The sequence below is a fragment of the Penaeus chinensis genome, chromosome 18 (genome assembly GCF_019202785.1).
Source record: "Penaeus chinensis breed Huanghai No. 1 chromosome 18, ASM1920278v2, whole genome shotgun sequence".
NCBI classification, from domain to species: domain Eukaryota; kingdom Metazoa; phylum Arthropoda; class Malacostraca; order Decapoda; family Penaeidae; genus Penaeus; species Penaeus chinensis.
In genome coordinates, this window is record NC_061836.1 from 32,361,460 (window position 1) to 32,373,959 (window position 12,500).

The following is a 12,500-nucleotide window of genomic DNA, read 5'->3' on the forward strand; positions in this document are numbered from 1 at the left end:
AGAGCGCTATCTAGTATCATTCTTCTCCCCCTGAATATCATCCTTTCCCTTGCATTTTCCCCCACTTCTTTCCCTGTACCCACCATTCTCTCCAGCAACCACGAGAATTTCTTCCCCAACGCACGCTCCCTGTCACACGAACCCTTTTCCCCCAAAACTCCAACAAAAGTGTTAAGAATTACCCTCCCGAACATCATCCTTTCCTTTGCAGTTTCCCCCGCATCCCCTAACGTTTCCCCCGCATCCTACTCCTCCAGACCATCCTTTCCCTAGCATTTCCCCTACTTCTTCCCCCGTAACCCAATGTTCTCCCCCGCAACCACGATCCGTTCTTCCCCCATGCACACTCCTGCAGAAAAGGTGAAACGTAAAACTGTCTTGTATCCTCTTTCTCCAGACCATCCTTTCCCTAGCATTTTCCCTTACTTCTTTCCCCGTAACCCAACGTTCTCCCCCGCAGCCACGACCCGTTCTTCCCCCACGCACACTCCTGCAGAAGGGTTAAGACGTAGAGCGCCGCGTCGTGGGTAAGACAAGTACGTAACTAATTTTCCGTGGCTGTCACGGGCGAGAGTGATGGCGGAGGCGGGGACTCGCTCTCACAGGTCCTTCTGCCGTCTCTGCTGCTTGGGATCTCCGTTCTCCGTTCTGCTGTTCTTTTTGTTATTTTTCTTGTTGTTGCTGTTCTTATAGGGTTTATGTTACTTGCTTTGATACTTTGATACATTTAAAAATCTAATTTTGATGATAATAAGGAAAAAATTCATGGCATCTAACCCTTTCTTTTCCGTTCTTTTATAATGGATTTTTCATCGCATTTTGATGTGCCGTTACTAGCATCACGTTCTAGAGAAGATGATTTTTGGTCATTTTCACGCCCATCCTGTTTTTTATCATCATGATTGCTATTTTCACTTTTATTTTCAATCCGATGTGTATTATGTTATCATCGCCGGCACACACATATACCAGATTTTTTTTCTTTCTTTAACTGTGCCCACTATATTAAATCAACGTCATTGCTAGCATAATGACTATCAACATAATGTATCATCTTTATCATTATGAATCACATCATAATTGTTATGCTACTATCACTAGAATAATGCTATTGAATCGTGTGCCGTCCGTGACTAGACTAGATTATAAACATGATCCTGTCATAGTGTTACATTATCTACTTTATTACTTCTTATATTACTAGTGATGATGGAGGTACTGTTAAATACCTTATTGTAATTTTACTACTTTTACCGTGACATTTATTTAATAGATAGTTCAGCAATCGACATGGCTCTGCTCGTCGTCAAAATAAGAGGCCTATCATTATCGCAATGTTGCTGTTGCATTATCTTCCGAGCCATAATGATGTCTGCAATCACTATCACTGGCTCCCCTTATCGCCTTTGCTATTACTCTCATTATGCTTATCAGCGCTTGATCAATAAGAAGTCCACCAATGATCACTATCACTAGTTATCATTACTTTGCCATAACGTGTAGCAATCGTCTAAACCTTAATGGTCTCTTTGAAGGGGAGTAAAGTACGTGTAATTATCGTGTACTTGCAGGAAAGTAGTTAAAAGCGAAGAGGGAGGAACACTATAACAGAGAAGAACTATTTTATGTATATGTATATATGTTATATATATATATATATATATATATGCGCGCGCTCGTGTGTGTGTGAGAGAGAGAAAGAGTGAGAGTGAGAGTGAGAGTGAGAGAGAGAGAGAGAGAGAGAGAGAGTGTGTGTGTAAAAAGTAAACAATTCACGCCAATAAAAAGAGAAAAAAATATATAAATAATGACTCTGCACCATAATAAGGTCGATTAATTGATTCCTGCAAGAATGAGAAAAAGATAAACTCTGCAATGAAGATGATTATTTTTCTGTATATAATTTCTCTTCTCTAAGATTTTATGGTAGATAAGCATGCCGGATGTTACATTGTGTATTGGACAATGGGTAATTAGTACTGCCTACTGGTTTCTCTTAATTGCTCCTTAAGACTGGGTATTAGGTACTGGATGCTGGGTACTTGGTACAGCATCCCTCCTCCCAGATGTTTGAATTTTCATCAGTATATTAGTATCTGGAATGGTGATAAGTTATAAGGTTTATGTTAGGTCATGTCTTGTCCTATGATAAAAAGTGATAATGTTTGGGTATACATTGAGCAAGTTCGTTCTCATTTCGTGTTATCTTCGTCTGATGTGAAGTTTATGGCTATAAACGGGATGACTTTATTCGCAATCTTGAATTACATTGGAAAATAGAGATATAAGCGTAGGAGAAATATGCGTAACATGGGTCTTAACATAAATCACACTTTATATATTTATGAACATACGCAGAACGTCATGTGAGAATGCACAGTAGAAATTTACAGCTTGATTATTTCCTTTCTCTGTGTGTGTTCCTCTTTCTCAGTATTGATCGCCGTGTGTGGGCGTTCTTATGTCCGCCGAGAGAGCACGTTGCATGTGGGCGCGGTGGGGGCGCTAGACCTGGGCACTGACAGCCCAAGCATACCCAGGGCGCCGACCACCCTGCTCGCTGTCCTTCTAGACGGCGAGATAAGCTGATAAGACTTTTGATAAGGCCCCGCGAACGCCGTAGTGAAAATATGACAAAGGCAGGACAATGCGAGAGCGAGACAAGGCCGGCCGCTAATAGTGATCCCCGGGCAGAGCGACATGCATAATAATAGCCAATTAACACTAATTTAGAGCTAATAGGCGAGTTGCTTACTGATGGTCAGCGTGATAAGGCCCCCGTGCGCCGCCCACCTCTGACGCTCGGTGTAAACAAACCCCTGAGCAATGACTACAAAAAAACAACAACAAGCAATCAGCGCTAATTTATGCTTCCCCATCGACCAATTAGGAGCCCAAAACTAGCACTTCGAGTCTACCCTTGACCCGAAAGGAGCTTCGAGGAATGTGCGCGGAGGCATGAGTAGCCCTCCCTGTTCCCGACTCCCACCCAGCCAGTGACGTGTCGGGAAGGGAACTGGGCTTTGAGCAACACCTCCCGGATGTAGGCCTACTTGACGCACCCGGCAACCTCTTTATAGGCAGAGAGATAAATCAATCTATTTAGAGATATAGATATACGTATATTCATGCATATATATATATATATATATATATATATATTATGTGTGTAGGCCTATATATGTATATAATTCATATGTATGTATATATATAAATATATTTGTAAATATCTATCTCTATATATATTAAGTATATATGTATATATTCATATGTGTGCGTGTATATAGGCCTATATATGTATATATTTTATATATATGTATATTTCTGTATGATAAAAATATATCTATATATATTATATATAGATATATATTCATATATATATTTGCATATATGTGTGTGTGTGTTTATCACCCACACACACATACACATACATACATATCTATCTATATATATATATATGCATATGCGTGTGTACATAAATATGTGTGTATACATATACATATATATATATATATATACATATTACACACATGCATAAACACAAACATACACATGTGTATATACATATATATGTGTATGTGTATATATATATATATATGTATATGTATATACATACAGTCATATGTGTGATTTCGTGTGAGCGCGCGCATAAGTTCAGAAGTCCATGCAGGATTGCCTATATTTCCCTGTGCACTTCTCTTCTTAAACTTCCCAACTTCCCAAAGCAAGAACAGGAGAAGCAAACGCCACGAAGATTTTACAAAGCGCGAAGGCACTGTTGAGATTAATGAAACTTGGTCCGCCGTCACCCTGGTTTAGGCCTACACATTATTATGGAAATGCGGAGCGAAGGTGAGAGTCTTCTTCGAATCTAGGTTATTTCTCCTCTTCATCGGCCTGCCCTTCACACCTCTCTTTACTTCTTATAACCGAGTTGTGAAGGAAATGGAGGAGTTTTACGTCACTTACTGTGGCTGATTTTACGTTGCAGTGTTGCCAACAGGTGTTCTCTGTTTCTTAACACTTGTTTTTTTCTAAGGAGCAATGGTCTGTATTGTTTTTATTATCATCACCATTATTATTATGATCATTATTTTTTTTTCTTTGTTATCATAGTTATCCTCATCGTGATTATAACCTTAATCATTCTGATTATCAGTCACTATAATAATACTGATTACTACTTTAATACTAAAATTATTGTTATCCACGTAATTATCATCTTTATCATTATTCTCTTTTTTAGTTTTTCGCGTCCACTCTAATAAATTTTCTAAGTTTATACTGCCATTTACCACTTGTTCATAAACAGTTCATTTTACTCCGAACCATTTTTTCGAATTTCTTTATTGTTACTTTTACTACAGATGATTAAAACTAAAGAGTGTTCCTGTCTTTATGTTTTTTTAATTTCCTTTGTGTCCCGTGTGGTGCAGCGGCAGCGATCTCGTCTAGCAATCTTGTTGACCTGCGTTCGAATCCCTCGCCGCCAGTGGATGTTAACCCCGGCCATTCCTTGCACACAGGGGATAACGTAGAAGCAAAATGAAACAGACACTATGTCACACCAAGAATATCCATTGTAAAAAAAGGAATCAAACTAAACCTTAAACCTTAAACCTTTTCTTTGCGTCAGTTCTTGTGTCTTAACTGGAACAGTTTCTCTCATTTTTTTAAAGTACTTTGATATCCATGTCGCTCTCACTATCTTTCTCTCTTTTAGCTGCCTTTTTCAAGTCATATTTTCATTATTGTGTCGTTTGTCGAAGATGTTACTCACTTGTTTTCTTTTTAATTTTTCTGTTTTCCTCAGGAAAATATTACTAGTTTCTGCATTGTCAATTCGAACGATTCATTCTTCAACAAAACCATGTAGTGCTTAATTTCTTCACAAAATCCTTTGTATTAAACAGCCATTTTCTTCCTCCTTTCCTTGGGACATATATTCTATAAATAGTTATCATATCGGCTTTATGGTTTTCTATCCATTGTTTCTTATTCTTCTATTCGCTATATTCCGATTCCTGTACTGTCTATAGTCTATACAGTCCTGATACTTAGTAATTTCTTCTCACCATTTGATTTTAATTAACATCATCACTACCATCACCATCATCACTATGAGCATCACCACTATCACTATCACCATCATCATCGCCAATTATGTTATCTCAAAGTTGCTTATTCATGCAAATAAAACTGACACAAAACACGACATTTTGATTAAATTAAAGGGAATCGTTTTTTTTTTTTTTGTGTGTGTCTCCATTCACAATACCACTGATTTAAGTAAACTTGTCTACATTCAGTGCATTGTTACCGACATGTAAAAAAACAAAAAAAAAAAAATGTAATAAAGCATAATTAACGTCCACGTGATGAATCTGGTAACAATCTACTAATGACACTGATTACATGTTCTCAAAAGTAACATTGCCACTATTCAGCCTCATTACCGATGTCACTGTAGCATTGTCTCGTTTGGTTATGCAGACATTTCTTCTTGTTTGTTTGATTCATTGGGCTTATTGTAGTTTCAGAGCTTTCATCTGCTGGATTCTCTGTCTCTTGTTCCTGTCATATTTCTTAAGCAAACTGGTTGTCCGTTGTAGATTATTCACTTAATTATTCATTTAAAGATTTGCATTTCATTCCACACACTGGTTTTAATGATCAATCATATATATATATATATATATATATATATATATATATATATCTCGTACATATCGTACATATCATCATCACTACTATTACTAATAGTCTCTTAACTATATCATTATTGCTATTCTTATTACCACTGCTATAATAATTATTGTAATGATGGCTATTGTTAGTACTATGATTGCTGTCAATGTTGCTGTTATCCTTTTATCATTATCACTGTTAGTCATGCTAGTAATTATCATTATTATGATTAGTTGTAATTTTTGTTGTTGTAGTGTCATCAGGACCATCATCATGATTACCATTAGTGTTGTTGCTGCTCTTATTATTACCATCGTTATTATTATTATTAATACTTTTATTTTTTTTCTTATTATTATCATTATTATTATTATTGTCATTATTGTTATCTTTACCCTTATCTTTATCATTATTGTTATTATTATTATCATTATTTTTATCATTATTATTATTGTTATTATTATTATTATTATTATTAATCCTTATTGTTGTCATCATTGATTGTTATCATTATTAGCATTAATATCATTATCATCATTATTATTAGCATTATCATCATCATCACCATCATCCTCATCCTCCTCATCATCATCGTCATCGTCGTCGTCATCGTCATCGTCGTCGTCATCGTCATCATCATCGTCATCATCATCTTCATCGTCATCGTCGTCGTCATCGTCATCGTCATCAATATTATCATTATTAACATCATCATTATTATTAGTATTATCATTATCAGTTTTATTGTTATTAGTATTATTTAGTATTATCATTGATGTTATTATTAATGTTATTTTCATTATCGCTGCCATTATTATCATTACTATTACTGTTACTATTATTATCATAATTGTTATTTGTATTGTTATCATTACTATCATTATCATCATCATTGTTGTTGTTTTTTTATTATTATCATTATGTATATTATTGTTGCTAGCATTATTATAATGAACATCATTGACATTATAAGTTCTGTAAATATCCGTATCATCATAAACAAAATTATCCTCATCATTAACTTATCACTTCGTATTGCCATTTATATAATCATTATTATCATAATTGTTATTTCAATAAGCTATCATTATTTTTACTGTAATCATCATCATCATCTTTATAAACATCAATATCAGCAACAACATTGCTATATCATCATTCCATTGCTATTATTTTCATCATCATATTGTTATTATAACTGATACCATCGTAGTTATTGTTATTATTATTTTCGTCATAGCCATCACTATCATCATCATTAGTAGTAGTAGTAATAGTAGTAGGATCAGTATCATTGTCAGTATTAGTATCGGTATTAGTATTAGTGATGGTATTTGTGGTAGTATTATCATTACTATCATTACTAGCATTATCATCATCATCATCTTTTAATTGATATCATTTTGAGTGTCATTACCTACATAACATTTATTACTATAGACGTGCCTTACATTATCTATAGTCTTTTAACCGTACAATACCAGACACTCGTATAGTATAACAGGAACGAGGAATTTCACAGAACCCTTGGCTTCCTTCTACTTATAAAGAGGCTGAGCGATTGTGACCACAGTTATACCAGAAATCATAGCGACTTAATACAATTGTGGAGTCTGTTATTTCGATGTAACTGCATATTTACCTATAGGGTGAAACTCAAGGTAGGTGTAAATAATGCCTTAATTAGGTGAATAAAAGTCGACAATGAAGAGTAAATGGGTGTGACACTGTATGTGTGTATACTTAACTCACATCTACACCTTCATATCATGCAAAAATGATACAACTTGAAATTCGTGTGGCCTTAAGTGTACATGCAAGTATCATGACAACTCGCTGGTATGTTATCCTATATTAATTAACCTCTACCATTGTTCCACAGTCAACTACAATGAACCCTGCTTTTTACTGTTTGAATGATACACATTTAGAGGTTCATTAGTAATTCATGGTGGTTCTTTTCTTTCTTTTGTAGTGTATATTACCTCCTCTTTGACTCCGAGTTCATGTTACATTTTCCTAAGGACACCATTATGATCTTAAGTTTGTATTTATAGTCTGACTCATTCAAGGCTTTGATCACACATACACATACATGCAAATACATATACGGGTACGTGTGTTTATACATACACAAACACATTTTACTTTTTACGTGGATTTACGCGTTAGTTATGTATAAACACATACAGCTATACATTGTAATACTAAATAATGCTAGTTATGTATAAACACATACAGCTATACATTGTAATACTGAATAATGCACACCGTTTACTCACGCTCTGACATGCTTTTGCGTTTGCCAATGCTTTCCTCAATTATTCCGTAGCCCACTACACACACGTCGAGAGCGTGCGAGGCTCAAGCTGGCCTTTGAGACACGCGGAGATAAGGTATCAACACGAGTGCGTGGCGGGCAGGCAGAGTCCCAAGTTCTTTGTTGATTTTAAAGAGAAATGCCAAAACACGGACCTGCACGCGACCTTTGACCCCGGCCGGCGGTGCTGGCTCTTTTAAGGAAGCGTTGGACTGGTTCCTGTGGCCTTCTCCTCCCCTTTCCTTCGCTCAGCTTACGCCCAGGCTCTCACCAACCCACGCCCACGCCTGACCTTTTCCACGCCCATGCCGCGTCTGTCTCCGGTGCCCAGTCTGCCGACTCTCCGCCCGCGCCAGGGACTTTTTTATGTCGAACCTGTGTACGTACCGTAGCTGTATGTTAATTGTTTTGTTTAATATTAATGACATTTCATTTCGGGAGCCGGATGAGAGGAGAGTGACCAGAAGGAAGCATAGAGGTCCTCCGCCAGCGAGAGGTGAAAAAAGATAGATAGAGAGAGAGAGAGAGAGAGAGAGAGGGAGGGAGGGAGGGAGAGAGAGAGAGAGAGAGAGAGAGAGAGAGAGAGAGAGAGAGAGAGAGAGAGACAGACAGACAGACAGACAGACAGAGAGAGAGAGACTCATACACTCACTCATACACAGCTTCTTCTCATGAAAAATTTTTAAATCGGAACCAATTTTACTTGTGGAAGAATGGAACTTCTACCAAATCAAAATAACGCATCTTCTCCTATCATCTATAAACAAAACTTTAAGCCGTTTAAACGCACATGACCTAACTCACAACACCTTCACTATACCTTTCACAGCCAAACCCTCAATAAACCCACTTAATACCAGCTCAGGCTTGTATCACTCTGCTTTAAACGGATAACAAATTGCTTTCAGGGGCCTTGCTTTCATAGACTAATATGCAATGCAATATACTTAGGAAATGTTCTATCTTATTACGTTGATATGGACGAAAGTTAATTTGTTTTATTGATTGTTAAACCTCAAATACAGCATTTTTTGAAATGGAGAATTAATATTATCTGTATATCAATACAAAAAATAATGATAATCAGTTTTGTTTAAGCCTCCAGATTAATTGACTGTATGTCTTAATGTTCATATAACTCAGACAATTTAGTTGACAAGAAAACTCAATGTTTTTATGTATACGAACCTACTAGTTTTATGTTAGTATTCCATTATGGTCGAACCACAACCTAAACTCTATCCAATAAGAGTCTAACTGAAGAAAAGTTGTACTTAATGAACGCGGCAAATAATTCATCAGCAATATCATTTCATCTAACAAATACATGATTAACAAAACAAAACCAAACGAGAGGGATAATAGCCCAGAACTGAGCCTCCCTTTTCTGTCCGTCCTGCAGCTCCATCCCTGAGGTAAAATAAAACATTCTTTTCTCCGCCAGCTATGAAGCTAATATATCCCACCACTCAACTGGCCTGAATACAAACTGCGCATCCCTATAATTTGTAAGACATTCAAGTCATCTTTTTACCGATTCTCTCGTGGTTAGATAGCGTCTTTGTTTAGCCACGGGAATGTAAAGGCTCTCTACTCGTGTGGGTGGGTAGCCCGTCCCATGGCTGGTAGTTCACACAGCGCGAGCCCGGTCATAAAAAAAAAAGAAAAAAGAAAAAAAAGGAGAGTCGACCCATCTCGAAATTGCTAAGGTCGAGTTCGATTCCATCACGAGGTGGCCGTGGGAGTTTCCTTCTCGTTGGTGTCGATATTTTTTTTTTCCCTTTTGACTTCGACTTTCTACTTCGGGTACGTACGCGAAGGAGTCGGTCGTATGCAGGACCTCGCTCGGTGATCTTTTGCAAGTGGGCGCGAGGAGACTTCGTACAATGGTCCATTCTCCGGGTTCCTGGGTCATAATGGGATGAATCAGGGCGAACCTAATTGAATATGAGAGGCACCCTCATGTTAACACTGAAAAAGGCGCAGCTACAAAGAGTCAAAATCCCGCAACACAATGAGTAATTGCCCGGCTATTATGACCCTCATGAGCGGGGACGGTCATAGAGATAGGCGAGCGATTTCGTCTTCCCACATCGTCTGGGAGCCTTTGTGGGAAATCTTCGTTCACTGGGGAAGCGGCTTTCGAAAATAAAAGGTAATAGAAATGCGAAATTCTTCATTTTATAGCGAATTTGACAGTTATTTTAGTGTACGGCGCTATGCCAGCCGACATGAGATGTATTGGATAACTATTATTTCATCAACATAACGAAAACATTTTATTTTCTCGCTCGTGGCCTTTCCTCCGCTATTCTCCTTCCTTCCTCCTCTCCCTCTTCGCACTTCAGCACATCCTCCACCCTTTTCTCTCCCTCATTCTCAGGTAGGACGAAAAGGGAGAACCTGATCAAGGGTTAAAAAAGCACGAGGGTGATGTCGGCATTATGAGATAAACAGGCAGCGAGGAAGCATTGTGGAGCTGGACAAGGGAAGCCCGAGTCTACAGCACCATAAACCACCGAGGCAGAACTGGCGGAACAAAGCTGAGGGTCCCGCGAAACACTGGCGTTCCGCAACAAAGCCTGAATGCCGAGTGGAACGGGGAGGGAGAGGGGGGGGGGGCAGGGAGGAAGGGGGTTTAAGAAGGAGGGTGGATAGGGGAAAGGAGGAGGTGTATTGTGGGATAACAGAGGCTCCAGACAGTCCATAGTCTGGCCTTGTGTGCCCGGCTGTGTGAGACGGCATTCGCTGTGTTTTACGAGGAACAGTGTAATGTCCGATGGTCGCGAGTGAATCCTCGAATGGCTTTGTACAATAGCTTAACCTCTTTCTTGTTTTTCTCCTTCCTCCTGAGTTTATAATTGCCAAGAGAGTTTTCTTACCCTTTTTTTCTCTCACTGCATCTTCACAATAAAATATTATCTCTCCTTCCCAACGTATAATTGGTGGTTTGTCCAGCCTTTACATAAAATCTTTTCTCAGGGTTTAATCTGCTGGCGGTCGTCACGGGAGGCTCTGTCGGCTTATGTAAAGTATCTTAGTCTTTAATTGTACAAAACTGAAGAAGTTCTTTGGATTTTAAACAGCCATGCATTATGACCTGTTCATCTGATAGAAGAAAAAACATGGAAAATTTACATCAAATTGGGTATACATACATACACACATTTGTACATATCCATAACCATGTCTATGTTTCATTTTGCTATGTATGTTTACCTTTACTCTATAGATGCATATATACTTTACCAATTCGTGTGGATACATAAATTCAGATGCACATACATGCAAACGTACATATATACATATATACGCACAATACATTTATCCATATTTGTTATATATATCTGTATCTATATCTATCTCTCTATCTGTCTGTCTACACAATCTTCTTTTTACTTGACCGGAATAAACACCCAGACACATATTAACGGAAAATGAGCTAAATATAAAGCACTGAAGATATGGTATGTGAGAAGTCAATAGAGAAAACAGATAGATACCTAATTTAATGTCAATTTTTTCTTCACTTTCTCCGATACTTTCTGGTATGTCTAACGAGTACTTTAAGAGAGACAATGCTTTGCAACATCATAAATAAATGCATATGTTTAACCCCAATAAGTCGTATAACATAGTAATGTGATAGAACTTGCAACTATTAACACAAAGGAAAAACAGGCACACTCTCTTTTCAGATGTTTTGAGATTTCAGAGATGATAGAAATTTACCAAACCCCAAAATCGGTTTTATGCGAAAATAAGTGACTCGGGGAAAGAAAGACTCCTGGGATAAAAGATGAGTATTTGGAAAAAGCAGCAAGAGAACATAATTCATCATCACAAGTAATGAGCACGGTTCCTTAAAAAGCCGAGGACCAGCTCTGTCTCGAAGGAAGTCCGTCAGGCGCTTGCATGCGCTCGGGGATCCTCGCCAGGAGGGCGGTGCGCGCTTGCCAGTCTGCGGGTAGGCCCCTCTGTGCCCCCTCCCCCTCCCCCCTTCTCGACTCCCCACCCTTCCATGCCCCCTTCTCCATCCCCACCCCTCCACTCCCTCTCCTCCAACCCCCACCCATCCCCCCCTCTCTATCCCCCTCCCCCCTCCTCTGACCCCAGCATCTTTATCATGGGATCAAACAACCTCCGCCTACTTGACTCGGCTAAATAGCGAAGGCGGGCTGTCCATCTTCAACTCCCTTGCACGCCCGCACATTCCACTTGCCTAGAGGCCACGCCCACTTCCGCCCACGTTGCGGGGGGAATGACAATTAGCAGGTTTCTTTCGACTCTCGTAAGAACCAAGAGCCCACGCGACGCCTAAGCTCTTTCGAAAACTTTCTAGATGTTTTTCATCATCATTGTCAACCATTTTTTTTTTTTTTTTTTTTACTGTTTTATATAAACACGCCAATATTTTTCACTACGAGCTTCACTATCCTTACTGAATCTCCTTTAAAAATACATGTCGCTTTTATAATACTAGATTTAATCC